This window comes from Hylobates moloch, unplaced genomic scaffold (assembly GCF_009828535.3).
Source record: "Hylobates moloch isolate HMO894 unplaced genomic scaffold, HMol_V3 SCAFFOLD_1, whole genome shotgun sequence".
In the NCBI taxonomy this organism is placed as follows: domain Eukaryota; kingdom Metazoa; phylum Chordata; class Mammalia; order Primates; family Hylobatidae; genus Hylobates; species Hylobates moloch.
Window position 1 is genome coordinate 38,719,354 of NW_026652276.1, and position 19,040 is coordinate 38,738,393.

Here is a 19,040-nt window from a genome sequence, read left to right on the forward strand (position 1 = left end):
CAGACAATCCAGATTGGAGAACAGCAAAGGGGACATACTTACGTCTTCTGGTGGGGAGGAGGGATGAAACTGACATTAGAAGACAATTTTCCATAGGTCTCTGCAGTCATGTGAGCAGAAGTACTGACTACCTTTATTCCACACCATCTTTTCCAGAATGTTTATATCAAAAACAGTCCCTCTGGAGCAAAGGGCAGGCATGTTTACAGACCAATATAAAAGATTTAGGTTACCTAAATTCAGGGTTCTTCCCTGTAATACAACCTTTGCATATACAAGTATCACCTGGGCCTCTTCTTATCACACTATGTGAACTGGGGCCTTGGGAACCAGTGTAGCGGGAGAAAATGCTAATATGCTGGCTATTACTGTTGTTGTAAGAAAGTCCTACGCCTTTGACCCAGAGGTCTCACGTCTTTTGCCACAGCATCTATGAAACTCCCTGGCTAACCTGTTAACTTCCAGATAGGGTAAAAATTCAGTCCCTTCGAAGGTCTTGACAATTGGTAGATTACTGGTATGTTTCAGTACGTTCATATAAGATTCATACATCCAGAGGAGAGTTTAGAGATGAATTAAAGATAGATTCACAGGTAACTACGCAAGTCAAAAAAAATGAATTATTAGCGCCAAGGAAAAGAAAAAATTTAAGAAGTCTAATTGGCTGGGCGCAGTGGCTCACACCTGTAATCCCAGCACTTTGGGAGGCTGAGGCGGGAAGATCACTTGAGCTCAGGAGTTTGAGAAACACGGCGAAACCCTGTCTCTATAAAAAATACAAAAATTAGCAGGGCATTGTGAAGCGCGCCTGTAGTCCCAGCTACTTGGAGGCCAAGGTGGGAGGTTGGCTTGAGCCCGGGAGGTGGAGGTTGCAGTGAACTGAGATCGCGCCACTGCACTCCAGCCTGGGCGACAGAGTCAAACCTTGTCTCAAAAATAAATAAATAAATAAAATCTAATCACAATCCATTCTATGCTTCAGCTGTGATTACTTATATAGATATAATGGATACAATGAATGAATCTAAAAGTTGCTGAATCTACATGTTAGGAAGATACGAAGAAATGTAAGAAAGCTAAGTTACCATATCTCATAGTAAAAATGTCTGAATCTCAAAAAATAGCAATATGGGCGTATCACATGGACATATGGAGATAAATACCAGAAGAAACAGATAAGAGTTTAAAGTACCTCTGGGCCTGGCATGGTGGCTCACGCCTGTAATCCCAACACTTTGGAAGGACAAGGTGGACAGATCACTTGAGGTCAAAAGTTCGAGACCAGCCTGGCCAACATGGTAAAACCCCATCTCTACTAAAAATATAAAAACATTACAGGAATGAGCCACCAGCCAGGCGTGGTGGCACATGCCTGTAGTCCTAGCTACTCAGGAGGCTGAGGCAGGAGAATCACTTGAGCCTGGGAGGCAGAGGTTGCTGTGAGAAAAAGACCATGCCACTGCACTCCAGTCTGGGCGACAGAGTGAGATTCTGTCTCAAAAAATAAATAAATACATAAATGAAGCGCCTCTGGACAGAGGGAAATTAGAGGTAAAAGAGGTACTCTTTTTTTGTTTTTATTGGGTATCTAATAAAACTGCAATGTTGAAAATAATCAAATCTGTGCTACTAAATATGGTAGTCACTAGCCACATGTGCCTATGAAGCACTTGAATGGTAGCTAGTGGAAATGCAAAATGGAATTTTAAATGTAATTTTAATTCAAGTTTAAGTAACCATGAAAGATCAATATACAAAATCAACTGTATTTTTATATGATAATTGTAATCTGAAAAAAATTACAAATTCCATTCACAATAGAAAAAGAATAAAATATTTAGGAATAAATTTAGAAACAGAAGTAGAGTCATGCATCACTTAACAGGGATACATTCTGAGAAATGTGTCATTAGACAATTCTGTTACTGTGCAAACATCACAGAGTAAACTTCGCAAATCTGGATGAAAGAGCATACTACACACCTAGGCTATATGGTATAGCCTACTGCTCCTACATGACAAACCTGTATAGTATGTTACCATACGGAATACTGTAGAGAATTTTAACATAATGGTAAGCATTTGGATATCTAAACATAGAGAAGGTACAGTAACAACACAGCATAAAAGATAAAAAATGGTATACTCGCATAGGGCACTTACCATGAACGCAGCTTACAGGACTAGAAGATGTCTGGGTAATAGGAGGGCCTAGGACATTACTGTACAGTACTGTAGACTTTAAAAACACTGTGGACTTATGCTATGCTAAATTTATTTCTTAAATTTTCTCTCTCCAATAATAAATTAACCTTTACTGTAATTTTTACTTTATAAACTTTTGACTGTTGTAATAACAAATACAGTATGCAGCTGTACAAAATTTTTTTCTTTATATCCTTTTCTCTTTTTTCTATTTTTAATTTTTTTTCTTTTTTAACTTTTTTTGTTAAAAACCAAGACACACACATATTAGCCTAACCCTACACAGAGTCAGGATCATCAATATCACTGTCACATCACCTCCACATCTTGTCCCACTGGAAGGTCATCACGGGCAGTAACACATACGGAGCTGTCATTTCCTCTGATAACAATGCCTTCATCTGGAATCCTCCTGAAGGACTGCCTGAGACTCTTTTACAGTTAACTTTTTTTTTTAATAAGAGTAAACTCTAAAATAAAAAGTACAATATCATAAATACATATACCAGTAATAATCTTTATTATTATCACTGTAACCTTGAACTCCTGAACTCAAGCAGTCCTTCCATCTCGGGCTCCCAAAAAGCTGGGATTATAGGCATGGGGGCAGCACTGCACCCAGCCTGGAAAACCAGCTGCTACATCTATATGTGTATCTGTATGCCAGTAGCACAGTGTCTTTATTATTGTACTTTCACAGTTTTAAAATTGTGATGTGTGTGTCTTCCGCCTTTGCTCTTCTATAATGACTGGCAGCGAAGTAGGTTTGTTTACACCAGAATCACCACAAACACAAGAGTAACGCATTGTGCTACAACATTAGGACGGCTACCATGTCACTAGGTGTTAGGAATTTTTCAGCTCTGTTATAATCTTATGGGACCACCATCATATATGCTGTCCATCATTATGCTGCGCATGACTGTACGAGACTGAAACACTGAAAACTGGCTGGATGCGGTAGTTCATTCCTGCAATACCAGCACTTGGGGAGGCCACAGTGGGAGGATTGCTTGAGGCCAGGAGTTTGGGACCAGCCTGAGCAATGAAGTGAGATGCTGGCTCTACAAAAAATACGAAAATCAGCCGGGCCCAGTAGCACGCACCTGTAGTCCCAGACAACTGGGAGACTGAGGCAGGATGATCACTTGAGTACAGGAGTTCAAGGCTGCAGTGAGCTATGATCACACCACTGCATTCCAGCCTGCATGACATACCAAGACCCCATCTCTAAAGGAAAAAAAAAAAAAAAACTAAACACTGAAAACTACAAAACATCATTGAAAGAAATTTTAAGATGATGTAAATGAAAAGACATCCATGTTCATGGATCAGAAAAGTTACTATCATTAAGATGGCTCCCCAAGTTTATCGACAGATTCAATATAATTACTGTCAAAATCCCAGCTGCCTTTGTGGCAGAAATTAACAAATGATCCTAAAATTTATATGGAAATTCAGGGGCTATAGAATAGCCAAAATAATCCTGAAACGGAAGAACAAAGGTAGAAGATACACACATCACAATTTTAAAACTATAAAAGTACAGTAATAAAAACACTGAAGTACTGGCATACAGATAGACATATATATCAATGGAATTCAGAGTCCAGAAATAAAACTGTACATTTATGGGTAATTTTTGACAAAGATGCCAAAACAATTCAACGAGGGAAAGAAAAGACTTTTAAACAAATGGTGTTGGGTCAACTGGATAGTGACATGCAAAAGAGTAAATATGAACCCCTACTTTACAACATATGCAAAAATTAACTCAAAATGGATCAAAGATCTAAATGTAAGAGCTAAAACTATAAAACTCCTAGGAGAAAATCTTCAGAGACTCTGGATTAGGCAATAGTTTCTTAGATATAACACCTAAAAGTATGCATACACACACACACACACACGCACGTACGCACACAAAACACACAACAAAAACAAAGAAAAGGCCAGGCACAGTGGCTCATGCCTATAATCCTAGCACTTTGGGAGACAGAGGCGGGTGGATCACAAGGTCAGGAGTTCGAGACCAGCCTGGCCAAGATGGTGAAACCCCGTCTCTAATAAAAATATAAAAATTAGCTGGGCACAGTGGTGGGCACCCGTAATCCCAGCTACTTGGGAGGCTGAGGCAGGAAGATTGCTTGAACCCGGGAGGCAGAGATTGCAGTGAGCCGAGATCACGCCACTACACTCTAGCCTGGGCGACAGATTAAGACTTCATCTTAAAAAAAAAAAAAAAAAGAAAAAGAAAAAATAGTAACCAGATGTGGTAGTGTCTACCTCTAGTCCTAGCTACTTGGGAGACTAAGGCTGGAGGCTTGCTTGAGCCCATGAGTTCCAGATTACAGTGAGCTTATGATCATGCCGCTGCACTCCAGCCTGGGTGACAGAGACTGACCCTGTCTCTTAAAAAAAAAAAGAGACCACTGGCCAGGCGTAGTTGGTCACGAGGTGGGGGGGGATCACCTGAGGTCAGGAGTTCGAGGCCAGCCAGGCCAACACGGTGAAACCTCGTCTCTATTAAAAATACGAAAATTAGCCGGGCATAGTAATGCATACCCATAATCCCAGCTACTCAAAAGGCTGAGGCATGAGAATGGCTTGAATCCAGGAGACAGAGGTTACAGTGAGCCGAGATAGCACCACTGCACTCCCACCTAGGTGACAGTGAGATTCTGTCTCAAAAAATTTAATTGAATTTAAATAAAATAAAGACACAGTCCATAAATGCTGACAACAATGTGGAGAAACTGGAACCCTCACACACTGCTGGTGGAAATGTAAAATAGTGCAACTACCTGGGAAAACAGGCTGGCAGTTCCTCAAACGGTTAAATATACAGTTACCATATGATCCAGCAATTCTACTCTTAGGTATAAACCCCAAAGAAACGAGCACATATGTCCACACAAAAACTTGTACATGAATATTTATAATGTTATATGTTATTATTCATAATTGGCAAAAGGTGGAAAAATCAGAATGTCAATCAACTGACAAATGGGTAAACAAAATGTGGTATTATTTATGTACTAGAATATTATTCAGCCATAAAAAAAAAAATGAACAGCCAGGCACAGTGGCTCACACCTGTAATCCCACCACTTTGGGAGGCCAAGGCAGGCAGATCACCTGAGGTCAGGAGTTCGAGACCAGCCTGACCAACGTGGTGAAACCCTGTCTTTACTAAAAATACAAAAACTAGCCAGGTGTGGTAGCACGTGCCTGTAATCCCAGCTACTCGGGAGGCTGAGGAAGAAGAATCGCTTGAACCTGGGAGGCGGAGGTTACAGTGAGCAAAGATTGTACCATTGCACTCCAGCCTGGAAACAAGAGCAAAACTCCACCTCAAAAAAAAAGAAAGGATATCACTGGAAAACATGGCAAAATGTTAATGGAGACTTCAGGATTAGACAGTGGAAATATATCAATATTATTTCCTGATTGTTATGACTATTTTGTGATTAATCAGGAAAACATTCTTGTTTGTGGAAAAAACACACTAAAGTGTTCAAGAGTGATAGGGCACCAGCTGGGTTCAGAGGCTAATGCCTGTAACCCCAGCACTTTGGGAAGCCAAGGCAGGCAGATTGTTTGAGTTCAGGAGTTGGAGACCAGCTTGCGCAACAAGGCAAAAGCCCACCTCTAAAAAAAATACAAAAAAAAAAAATTACTCGGGTGCAGTGGTGCATGCCTGTAATCCCAGCTACTCAGGAGGCTGAAGCAGGAGAATCACTTGAACCCAGGAGGTAGAGGCTGCAGTGAGCCGAGATCACACCATTGCACTCCAGCCTAGACAATGGGAGTGAAACCCTGTCTCAAAAAAAAAAAAAAAAAAACTTCAGCAAGGTTCAGGGGGCTTTGTACTATTTTTTAAAAAAATTTTTAATTAAAAATACAAGAAACTTGGGGTGATAACGATGTGTAGATTCATCAATTGTAATGATGTACCACTCTGGAGAAGGATGTTAATAACTGAGGCAGCTGTACATATGTGATGGGAAGAAGAAAATACATGAGAAATCTCTGTACCTTCTTCTCAATTTCACAGTGTAAACTTAAAACTGCTCTAAAAAGTAAAGCCTATTAAAAAAATAGCAAGAGAAAATAAACTCCTCATTTCACCCAGGTGGGGTGATATTACATTATTGTTGAATGTTTTTAATTGAGGGAAAATTTCCATTAACTTAACTATCATTAAATTTTGGCTTATAAATCTACTTTTAATTATCCTGTCAACATATAATTGACCATATGAAAAATAACTCTTTCATAGCTGCATCATGTAAAAAGGCTTGTATATAAATTACGCACGTTTTCCACCATTGCATCTTAAGCTAATGACCTCCTGCATGCTTCATATCAATTAGAATGATCACTGAGTTTTGAAAAACTCTTCATGTTTAATGTGGGAACTATTACTCCCTAGGAATAAATGAACTTTGAAATACTAAGCTGAACCTTTATTACATTTATTTTCACATAAAATATTATTATTTTGAGACAGAGTCTCGCTCTGGCACGATCTCTGCTCACTGCAACCTTCGCCACCCGGGTTCAAGCGATTCTCCTACCTGAGCCTCCCAAGTAGCTGGGATTACAGACACCCGCCATCATGCCCAGCTAATTTTTGTATTTTTAGTAGACACGAGGGTTCACCACGTTGGCCAAGCTGGTCTCGAACTCCTGACCTCAAGTGATCCATCCACCTCACCTCCCAAAGTGCTGGGATTATAGGCATGAGCCACCTGCGCCCAGCCCAAATCATTTTTTTCATGCTTTATTTATCACCTGGCTAATGATCAAATCCTAAATATCTAGAAAGCATTGAAACTGCAGGATTCTGAAAACATTACAAAAGGTTAATCCTACATGTAAATGTTCCTGAAACAACTGCCAGGCCTTAGACAAACTGCCAAACCAAAAAGCCATTACCAAGACCCAATAACTAAACAAGCAACTACAATTTCCCAGTTGGAAACCTAAGTGTCATAACAGTTATGTGTTGTATAATACAGTTTGCCCGTGCAGAATAAACCTACAGTATTATAAAAATATCTCAATCCTTATATCATTTCTATTTCCTGTTCTCTAAAACAGAAACTATTTTGCTATCTCTCATCTCAGCTGCCCAGAAAGGCTTGGCACATGGTGGAGATTGATAAACGTCTTGTCAAATTGAACCATGAGTTTCCACTGCACATTTTCCTTGGGTGGTAATGTCATCATGCCATTTACTACATGCTACATGTACTAGCTACTACATGCTAGAAGTATCTTCATAACAAGAATCACAAGTTTACTGATTTCTTTCTAAATTCCTATGCCACCAGAAATTTCACACAAAAGAACAAAAGATTAGTTGAAAAGCAGTGCACCTTTATCTACGAACAAAACTTGCATAAACTGGGAGTCAGGATATCATCCTTCCCATTTTCAGATGGAAAAATAGAGCAAAAATGAATTACTCAACTCACTTCTATGGTTTGACCAGAGACCAAACCTATCACTTCCTTGCTTTCTGTATGATCACTCATTACCCTGTTAGGACATGCAATGGCTCCAATAAAACCAACTACAACACAAAAAAGTACCTGATGCACATGTTAGGGCAATCATCATATTCTAATAGCTTAGTTTCAAACTCTATTATATGAAACTCATGCAAGAACACAAAGTCCTTCCTAAATAAGGAAAAACTATACAAAATTATAACAAATTCAAGTTATAAGAAATGAATGGCTGAATAAATTTTAAAATGCACTACAGCACATGAAGTAGGGCAGCACAAACAAGGGCCTAGGTTTAAGGTCTACTGGATCCATTTTAACAGCTACCACTGCAAGAATATAAGACAAAATAAAGGAATGACATTTCATCATACATCCCCTCCTTTTGGCCACAGGTTTATTATTTTGTCCCTGCTCTCTTTTTCCTATTTCCCTCAAAGTATTTAATTCACTTCGCTTAAAGAAATTAATTCATTCCCCTTAAAGACAAGATGTTAACTAAAAGACAACAGAAACATGGAATGAGGAAGAGAACAGCACAAGTTTACATTCCCTAGAGTTAAATGTGGTGGCGGAGAAAGAGTTAATTCAACTCAACGGACAATAAAGAAGAGCTAAAAGCTACAGGAATTATGACAAGGGAAAACGTGCAACTCCAGTAATGGATAAACCCAAAACACAGACCAGTATTTCTCAAATTCTCACCTTCCTTCTTATAGCTGATGTGTTCATTCAGGCAGTAATATGGTATCATACACACTGGTGATACACATGCTTATTAGTCCCATATATTCCCAAGCTGCATAAATATTTTCCTCTAATATACAAACAAAAAAAAATAGTATTTTGTGGTTGTTAGCAAAAACCTGAAAAAGATACCAGATACCAAAGTAGCATCCGGTAGATCTATCTTGTTTGCACATCTGCAACAATAAAATCCTCAAAGATTTAAATAGTTGGGAAATAGCTTACTATTCTGAAATCTTACTTGGAATCAACATAGAATTACAAGCAATTTTTTTTTTTTTTTTTTTTTTTTTTTTTTTGAGATGGAGTTTCTCTCTGTCACCCAGGCTGGAGTGCAATGGCATGATCTCCATTCACTGCAACCTCCACCTCCCGGGTTCAAGCGATTCTCCTGCCTCAGTTTTTTTGGGGGGGTGTGTGTTTGTGTATTTTTAGTAGAGACAGGGTTTCACCACCGTTGTCCTGGCTAGTCTCAAACTCCTGATCTCAGGTGATTTGCCCGCCTCGGCCTCCCAAAGTGCTGGGATTACAGGCGTGGGCCACCGTGCCCGGCCAGAAGCAAATTTTTGTCAAAAGCAAAACTCATCTGATTAAAAAAGAAAATACTGCTGGGCACAGTGCCTCACGCCTGTAACCCCAGCACTTTCGGAGGCCGAGGCCAGCAGATCACTTGAGGTCAAGAGTTTGAAACCAGCCTGGCCAATGTGGTGAAACCCCATCTCTACTAAAAATACAAAAATTAGGGCTGGGCGCGGTGGCTCACGCCTGTAATCCCAGCTCTCTGGAAGGCCGAGGTGGGTGGATCACCTGAAGTCAGGGGTTCGAGACCAGACTGGCCAAGACGGTGAAACACCATCTCTACTAAAAATACCAAATTAGCCGTCATGGTGGCGGGCGCCTGTTGTCCCAGCTACTCGGGAGGCTGAGGCAGGAGAATCGCTTGAACCCAGGAGGCGGAGATTGCAGTGAGCTAAGATTGTGTTCGGAATTGGTTCCTTCGGGTGGGTTCTTGGTTTCGCTGACTTCAAGAATGAAGCCGCGGACCCTCGCGGTGAATGTTACAGTTCTTAAAGATGGTGTGTCCGGAGCCTGTTCCTTCAGATGTTCAGATGTGTCTGGAGTTTCTTCCTTCCAGTGGGTTTGTGGTCTCACTTGACTTCAGGGTGAAGCCGCAGACCTTCGCAGTGAGCGTTACAGCTCTTAAAATGGCGTGTCTGGAGTTGTTTGTTCCTCCCGATAGGTTTATCGTCTCACTGGCTTCAGGAGTGAAGCTGCAGACCTTCAAGGTGAGTGGTACAGCTGATAAATGTAGTGCAGACCCAAAGAGTGAGCAGCAGCAAGATTTACTGGGGAAGAGCCTAAGAACAAAGCTTCCACAGCATGGAAGGGGACCCCGGCGGGTTGGGGTAGCCAGCTTTTATTCCCTTATTTTGTGATGCCCACGTCCTGCTGATTGGTCCATTTTACAGAGCACTGGTTGGTCCATTTTACAGAGCACTGATTGGTCCGTTTTTACAGAGTGCTTATTGGTGCATTTACAAACCTTTAGCTAGACACAGAGCGCTGACTGGTGCTTTTTACAGAGTGCCGATTGGTGCTCTTACAAATCTTTAGCTAGACACAGAGTCCTGATTGGTCCATTTTTACAGAGTGCTGATTGGTGCATTTACAAACCTTTAGCTAGACACAGAGTTTTGATTGGTGCGTTTACAAACCTTTGGCTAGAGACAGAGTTTTGATTGGTGCATTTACAAACCTTTGGCTAGACACAGAGTGCTGTTTGGTGTGTTTACAATCCTTTAGCTAGACAGAAAAATTCTCCAAGTCTCCACCCAACCCAGAAGCCCAGCTGGCTTAACCTCTAAAGATCACGCCATTGCACTCCAGCCTGGGCAATAACAGCAAACCTCCATCTCAAAAAATAAAAATAAAAATACAAAAATTAGCCAGGTGTGGCGGCAGTCGCCTGTAATCACAGCTACTCAGGAGGCTAAGGCAGAAGAATCGCTTGAACCCAGGAGGCAGAGGCTGCAGTGAGACGTGATCATGCCACTGCACTCCAACCTGGGCAACAGAGCAAGAGACTCTGTCTCAAAAAAAAGGAAAAAAATTTTTATTTAAAAATGATATTGTTCTTGATTTTTTCATCAGGAAATACACCATTAGTACTTTAAAGCAATTACTGGCATTGCTGGGGTTTTATTATTAAAGATTAAGTTTCCTTTCTATGAATATTATTAATGGCCTATAGTCTTTTCTTATAATTGTAAGATGGTAGAGCTTATGCTGCTCAATAAGACTGTCTCTAAACAAAGTTTAAGTGCAAAGCTTTACCAAGGAGTAAGAACCAAATGGAAATATATAAATGAATAGTAACATTTGACATTTCAAGCACTATCAAGGGTCACTGCAGCCTCCAACCCTGAGCTCAAGCAATCCTCCCACCTCAGCCTCCCAAGTAGCTGGGACACCATCATACACCTCTATATCCAGCTAATTTCCTAATTTTTGTAGAGACGGCGTGTCTCTCATCTTTTTGCCAAGGCTAGTCTCAAACTCCTGGGCTCAAGCAATCCTCCCACCTCGGCCTCCCAAAGTGCTGAGATTAGAGGTGTGAGCCACCACATACACCAAGAAATAGTGTTTTAACTAACTTGGACAAAAACTGTTACTTTTGGAAAGGCAGAAAGGGGACCTGATTAGTGGCCAAAGAGGACATGATTTAATTAACATATTTTTGTCAAAAGAGCCTATATGCAAATAACATCAAATAGTCTTAAACCAATCTCAATTAATCAGAGAGCTTTAAATCTACTTCTAAAAACATGTTTTTAAACCTCATTAATAACTCTGAAGTGCTGGGCACAGTGGCTCACACCTGTAATCTCAACACTTTGGGAGGCCCAGGCAGGAGGATGTCTTTGAGGTCAGGAGTTGGGAGCTCAGCTTGAGCAACCCCATCTCTATTTCAAAAATAAAGAAATAAATAGTCCTAGAAATTCGATCTTTAATCACTCATTTCAAAAGAAGGAAAAAAAACCTGGAATATAATGCCTTGTCATTACATGCACATATGTTTGTACCACAAACTAACCTGCTAACATTAAATTTTTTTGTTTTTTGAGACGGAGTCTCGCTCTGTCGTCCAGGCTAGAGTGCAGTGCCACAATCTCAGCTAACTGCAACCTCCGCTTCCCGAGTTCATGCGATTCTCCTGCCTCAACCTTCCGAGTAGCTGGGACTACAGATGCATGCCACCACATCCAGCTAATTTTTGTATTTTTAGTAGAGACAAGGTTTCACCATGTTGGCCAGGTTGGTCTCAAACTCCTGACCTCACATGATCCACCTGCCTCAGCCTCCCCAGGTGCTTGCTTTTGGTTTTGGCCGGAGGCTCCACTTCCCAATCTGCAGGCTGTAATCCTCTATAGGAAATAAAGCTCTCCTTTTTCTTCTTCCACAGATCTCATGGTCTTTTGTTAACGGTACAGACTGTACTATTTACACGTGAATAAAATTCATAATTATGCATGCTAATACATTATAAACAAATGCGTGAATGATTAAAAAACTAGAAATAATATAAATTTCATGTCAATAAATTTAAACTTCCTTTTCTCTCAAAAACAGTGAGGTGTGTGTGTGTATAGGTATTATATCAAGCCAAGCAATTTAAATTTTTTTGTCGACCTAGCCTGCTCTTCTAGATTCAGAATAAAAGGTTTTGAGGGAGATTAGCCAGGCACGGTGGCACGCACCTGTAATCCCAGCAGTAGTATTAAGGAGGCTGAGGCAAGAGGAGTGCCTGAGACCAGGAGGCAGAGGCTGCAGTGAGCTGACATTACACCACTGCACTCCAGCCTGGATGACAGAGTGAGACCTTGTCTCAAAAATAAATAAATAAAAGGTTTTGAGGGAGACAAGTAATCACTATTTAAGCACTATCTGCTGGCAGAAGACTTGTGGTACTACATATTGAAAGAAGCTGGCATCCCTTGGTGGCTTCCCCTATTCAACTTTGTTTCGTAGGTTCGTAACAACCTATCTCCTTGCCTTTATTCAAAGTCGTCAACAGATAAGTGGGTAAGGCCACAAAACGGCAAGGAAAACAAAAAAACGGTCCCATATTATACGCAGTTCAACTCCATTAATTCAAAATTTACAACAAAGGTTCTTCATAGAAATCAAAATGGTAACAGAACTAGACTTGGTCCATGAGCTACTTACCACTGACCTCACAGAATGGAAAGATGCTCAATAAATATTTTTGAATGACCAGGAAGGAAAAAAATATAATAAAATAAATGGTATGAGTCATAAGTTCATTTTACTCAACGAAAATTTATTGAACACTAAGAAATGAGGACATAACAGGCAAAAAAAAAATGAACATAATTCCTCTCTTCACAGAATTTTAGTTTAGCAGAGTCAGAGGTAAACTTGAGTTGACTCATCTAATTTGTTATAATAGGACTATCTCCCTTGCTTATACCTCCCAGGAAGCTGTAGATCAGTTCAGACATTTGATGAGCTTCCGCTATCGAGTAAGTCCTGCACTAAGTAACTGTAAATAAACTACTTAACCCTAAAGCACCAACCATATGTGGAATATTAGTGTCAATTCTGTTGGCCATATCTACATTAAATATTCTGGACAAATAAAAAGTATTTGCCAACTTTCATTTTCCAGAGCATAAATCTATCAACTCTTCAAATTTGCAAAACTAATTTTTTTTTTTTTTTTTTGAGATGGAGTCTTACTCTGTTGCCCAGGCTGGAGTGCAGTGGTGCAATCCAGGCTCACTGTAACCTCTGCCTCCCGGGTTCAAGCAACTCTCGTGCCTCAGCCTCCCGAGGCACTACTGGTGCACACCAACAAACCCGGATAAATATTTTTGTTTGTTTTTAGTAGAGATGGGGTTTTGCCACGTTGGCCAAGCTGGTCTCAAACTCCTGAGCTCAGGCAATCTGCCTGCCTCAGCCTCCCAAAGTGCTAGGATTATAGGAGTGAGCCACTGCACCTGGCCCAAAACTAATTTATTTCACTGCCCTCTGACATTTTGTAATGCTTACTAGAAAAGATCTAATTCGCTCATTTAGCAAATATTTACAGAGTGCCTATTTTGTGCTGGGCACTGTTCCAGGTACTGGAAATGATTAAGAGACAAAAATCTCTGGCCGGGCGCGGTGGCTCAAGCCTGTAATCCCAGCACTTTGGGAGGCTGAGGCGGGCGGATCACGAGGTCAGGAGATCGAGACCATCCTGGCTAACATGGTGAAACCCCATCTCTACTAAAAATACAAAAAATTAACCGGGCGTGTTGGCGGGCACCTGTAGACCCTGCTACTCAGGAGGCTGAGGCAGGAGAATGGCGTGAACCCGGGAGGCGGAGCTTGCAGTGAGCCGAGATCGCGCCACTGCACTCCAGCCTGGGGGACAGAGCAAGACTCCGTCTCAAAAAAAAAAAAAAAAATCTCTGCCCTCACATACCAGGGAGGGAAAACACACAAATAAATAAGAAACAATGTATGTTCAGAGAAAATATGTAGGCGTAAAAAAAAGCATGGAAAGATAAGTATAAGCAAAGGGAGAGTGAGCAAGGGGCAGGAGTATGTTATAATTTTACACAGAGTAGCCAGGAAGGGGTCATCAAGAACGTGATCAGCAAAAGCTTGAAAGAAAGTAAAAGAATCAATCATGCAACTATCTTGGAGTAGAGTACTCCTGGCAAAGTGCATAACAAGTACAAAGTAAAAAGGCCCTGAGGCAGAAGTATGCCTGGTATGTTCAAGAAAAGGAAGCCAAAGTGGCTGAAGTTGAGTGAACAAAGAAGGGTATAGGAGTGTAACAGGAGATGATGGCAAGGCTAGATGCTGATTGTTTGTGGCTTGCAGGCAATATTGTTTTGGTTCAGTTTGCTTTGGGGTTTTTTTTCCAGCTTTGCTGAGGTATAACTGACAAAAACTATATATATTTAAAGTGTACAACATGATGACATGATACACATATAAACTGTAAAATGGTTATCACAATCAAGATAATCATTTCTTGATTATCTTTGGTGGGGGCGGGGAGTGGGCAACACTTAAAATCTACTCTGGCCAGGCAAATGGTAGCTCACACCTGTAATCCCAGCACTTTGGGAGGCCAAGGTGGGTGGATGGGTAGAGCCCAGGAGTTCGAGACCAGCCTGGGCAACAGGGTGAAACCCCGTCACTACAAAAATTAGCCATGTGTGGTGGTACACACACATAGTCGCAGCTACTCGGAAGGCTGAGGTGGGAGGATCACTCGAGCCTGGAGAGGTGAGGCTGCAGTGAGCCGTGATCATGCCACTGTACTCCAGCCTGGGTAACAGAACAAGACGCTGTATCAAAAAAAAAAAAAAAAAAAACTACTGACTTAGTAAATTTCGAGTATACGATATTATTAACTATAGTTACTACACAGTACATTAGACCCCCAAAACACATTCATCCTGTAACTACAAGTTTGTGCCCTGTGACTAACATCTCCCCATTTCTCCCCACCTCCCAACGGCCCCTGGCAAACACCATTCTATTATCTGCTTCATTCTATGGGTTCAACTTTTTAGATTCCTCATATAAGTGAAATCATACAGTATTTGTCTTTCTGTGCTTGGCTTATTTCACTTACCATAATGTTCTCCAGGTTCATCCATGTTGTCACAAATAGCAGGGTTTCCTTCTTTTTATGGCTGAATAATATTCTATTACATATGCAGTTGACCCTTTAACTGTGTGGGTCCAATATACAGATTATTTTCAAACAAATACAGTATTCATCCACATATACAGATGGGCAGATGACTTTTCATATACACGCGTTCCACAAGGGTGACTGCAGGATTTGAGTATATGCAGATCTGGGTATACTTGGGGGTCCTAGAACCAATGCCCCATGTAGACTGAGGGAGAACTGTGCATACAGTACACATTTTCTTCATCCATTCATCCACTGACACTTAGGTTGTTTCCATATCTTAGCTACCATGAATAATGCTGAAATGAACATGGGCGTGCAGATGTCTCTTTGAGATAATGATTTCATTCCCTAGGGATATATACCCAGAAGTGGGATTGTATGTTTGTCCTGTTTTTAATTTTAGGGAGAACTGGGTTTTTTTTTGTTTGTTTGTTTGAGACGGAGTCTTGCTCTGTTGCCCAGGCTGGAATGCAGTGGCGTGATCTCAGCTCACTGCAACCTCTGCCTCCCAGGTTAAAGCAATTCTCCTGCTTCAGCCTCTGGAGTAGATGGGAATACAGACACCTGCCAACCATGCCCAGCTAATTTTTTTATTTTTAGGAGAGACAGGGTTTCACCATATTGGCCAGGCTGGTCTTCAACTCCTGACCTCAGGTAATCTGCCTGCCTCGGCCTCCCAAAGTGCTGGGATCACAGGCATGAGCCACCGTGCCCGGCAGGAACCAGTTTTTCATAACGGCTGTCCCAATTTACATTCTCACTGCATACAAGGATTCTCTTTTCTCCACCTGCTTGCCAACACTTATCTCTCTTTTAATAGCCATCCTAACAGGTGTGAGGTGATAGCTCCTTTTTGTTCTGACTCGTATTTCCCTAATGATTAGTGATGTTGAGCACATTTTCACATACCTGTTGGACATCTGTGTGTCTTCTTTGAAAAATGTCTACTTAGGTCTTTTTAAAATCTGGTTATTTGGTTTTTTGCTATTAAGTTGTATGAATCCTTTATATATATACACACATACACACACACACACAAATATAAACCCCTTATCAGATAGATGTATGGTTTGCACATTTTCTCCCATTCCATAAATTGCCTTTTCATTTTGTGTCCTTTGCTGTACAGAAGCCTTTTAGTTTGATGTAGTCACTCTCATCTTTTCTTGCTTTTGTTGCCTGTGCTTTCGGTGTCATATTCATAAAAACCATTGTCAAGACCAGTATCAAGGAGCTTTTTCCCCTATGTTTTCTTCTAGGAGTGTATCAATCCATTCTTATGATCGTATGAAGGAATACCTGAGGCTGGGTAATTTATAAAGAAAAGAGGTTTAATCGGCTCTTGGTTCTGCAGGCTTTACACAAAGCACAGTGCTGGCACGTACTTCTGGTGAGGTGTAATCATGGCAGAAGTGGAGCCAGCATGTCACATGGTGGGGGGGCTCCCAGACTAATTTTAAACAACCAGTTCTCACGTGAACCAAGCGAGAACTCACTGATCACCAAGGGGATGGTGCTACACCACTCATGAGGGATCTGCCCCCATAATTCAATCATCTCCCACCAAGACCCACCTCCAACACTGGGAATCACATTTCAACAAGAGATTTGAAGGGAACAAACATCTGACCCATATCAAAGAGTTTTAAAATTTCAGATCTTACATTTAAGTCTTTAATCCATTTCTAGCTAATTTGTGTGTGTGATACAATGATCTAATTTCATTCTTTTGCATGTGGATATAGTTTTCCCAGTACCATTTACTGAATTATCCTTTCCCCATTGTGTACCTGGTGCCTTTATCAAAGCTTAGTTGACTGCACAGATGTGGGTACATTTCCGGGCTCTATTCCGTTCCATTAGTCTACATGTCTTTTATGCCAGTACCCAGGACGGAATGCAGTGGCATGATCTCAGCTCACTGCAACCTCCACTTCCTGGGTTCAAGTGATTCTCCCAACTCAGCCTCCTGAGTAGCTGGGACTACAGGCGTGTGCCACCATGCCCAGCTAATTTTTATATTTTTAGTAGAGATGAGGTTTCTCCACGCTGGCCAGGCTGGTCTTGAACTCCTGACAGGTGATCTGGCTGCCTCGGCCTCCCAAAGTACTGGGATAACAGGCATGAACCACCATGCCAGGCCTATAGCTTTGTAATATAGTTTGAAATCAGGAAGTATGATACCTCCAACTTTGTTCTTACTCAAATCTGCTTTGGCTATTCAAAGTATTTTGTGGTTTCCTACGACTTTTAGGGTCTTTCTATTTTTGTGAAAAATGCCATTGGAATATTGATAGAGATTGAATTAAATCTGTAGATGGCTTTGTGTAGTATGGACATTTTAACAATATCAAATCTTCCAATTCATGAGCACGGGATATCTTTCCATTTATTTGCATCTTCTTCAATTACTTTCAAAAACGTCTTATAGTTTTTAGTGTACAGATCTTTCACCTCCTTGGTTAAATTTATTCCTAAGTATTCTATTCTTTCTGCTGCTATTACAAATGGAAATGTTTTCTTAATTTCTTTTTCAGATCGTTTGTAGTTAATATGTAGAAACACACAGATTTTTGTATGTTGATCTTGTCTCCTACAACTTTACTAAATTTGTTAATTCTAACAGTCTTTTGGTGGAGTCTTTAGGGTTTTGTATACATAAGGGATCATGTCATTTGCAGAGACAATTTAACTTCTTCCAATTTTGATGCCTTTTATTTATTTTTCTCTCCTAACTGGATGGCTAGGACTTCTAGTACTTTGCAGTACTTGATTAAATAGAACTAGTGATATTGGGCACCACTGTCTTATTCCTGATCTCAGAGGAAAAGGTTTCAACTTTTCATGGCTGAGTATGATGTTAGTTGTGGGCTTGTCATATATGGCCTTTGAGACAACACTAACAACAGAATAGCTAAAATTTTAAAACCTGACAAAACCAAATGCTGACAAAGATGAAGAACAACTGGATCTTTGCTGGTGGGAATGCAAAACGGTACATCGTTTTTGGAAAAGAGTTTGGCAATTTGTATAAAACTAAACGTACATTTACCATATGGTAATAATCCCACTATTAGATATTTATTGTCAAGACAAAGAGAAGGCAATGTGATAGACCTGCCCAAGTGCTTGTTAGGTTCAGAAAGCCTACCATTTACATGGAGAGCAGAAGGAATAGTAGTAAAAGATACAGCCCTTGTGCAGAGCAATACCAAAACAAAAGGAGCCAGGTAACTACAACATAGATATGACACTCTGTTGCGGAGGAGCCAATGCCATGCTGCAACTACAGTCTTATGGCCTGCAGCTACTACCTAAAAGGGTACCAACAGAGAGCCTCATCTCATCGGAACCAGGAGGTAATGAGGCACTGTTATCATGTACAGCCTCCTCGGCAGATGAAGAGATTGAGAAAGGGCTTCACATAAGGTCCTCACAAACTTCCCATAATCTCATATTCCAAGAGGATCACAAAGTGCTCAGCCAAGATTCAGATCAGACGCAGTTCAAGCGCTGGCCTATGCAGCCTATGTGGATATATCCACTGTCACCAGGGTACAATAGTGGATCTGTTCCCTTAAATTTACCCAAAAGAGTGAAGACTTAGGTTGCACCAACACCTGTATACAAATGTTTATAGCCGTATTCACCACTGCCTAAAACTAGAAACAATCCAGAAATCCATCAGTTGGTGAACCGATGAACAAATTATGATTCTTTCAAACTCTAGAATATAACTCAGTAATAAGAAGGAATAAAGTACTGACAAAACACAATAACACTGGTGATTTTCAAATGTATTAGGACTTCTAGTACCAAGAAGTCAAACACAAAAGGCTACACAC

The 19,040-nt window shown here is 40.7% G+C and overlaps 1 protein-coding gene across 48 annotated transcripts in view; it reads right to left on the reverse strand.

The window, feature by feature from the left end:
• Window positions 1-19,040, reverse strand: part of ABI2 (abl interactor 2) — a 110,579-nt gene that overhangs the window by 81,832 nt on the left and 9,707 nt on the right. The window lies entirely within an intron of this gene.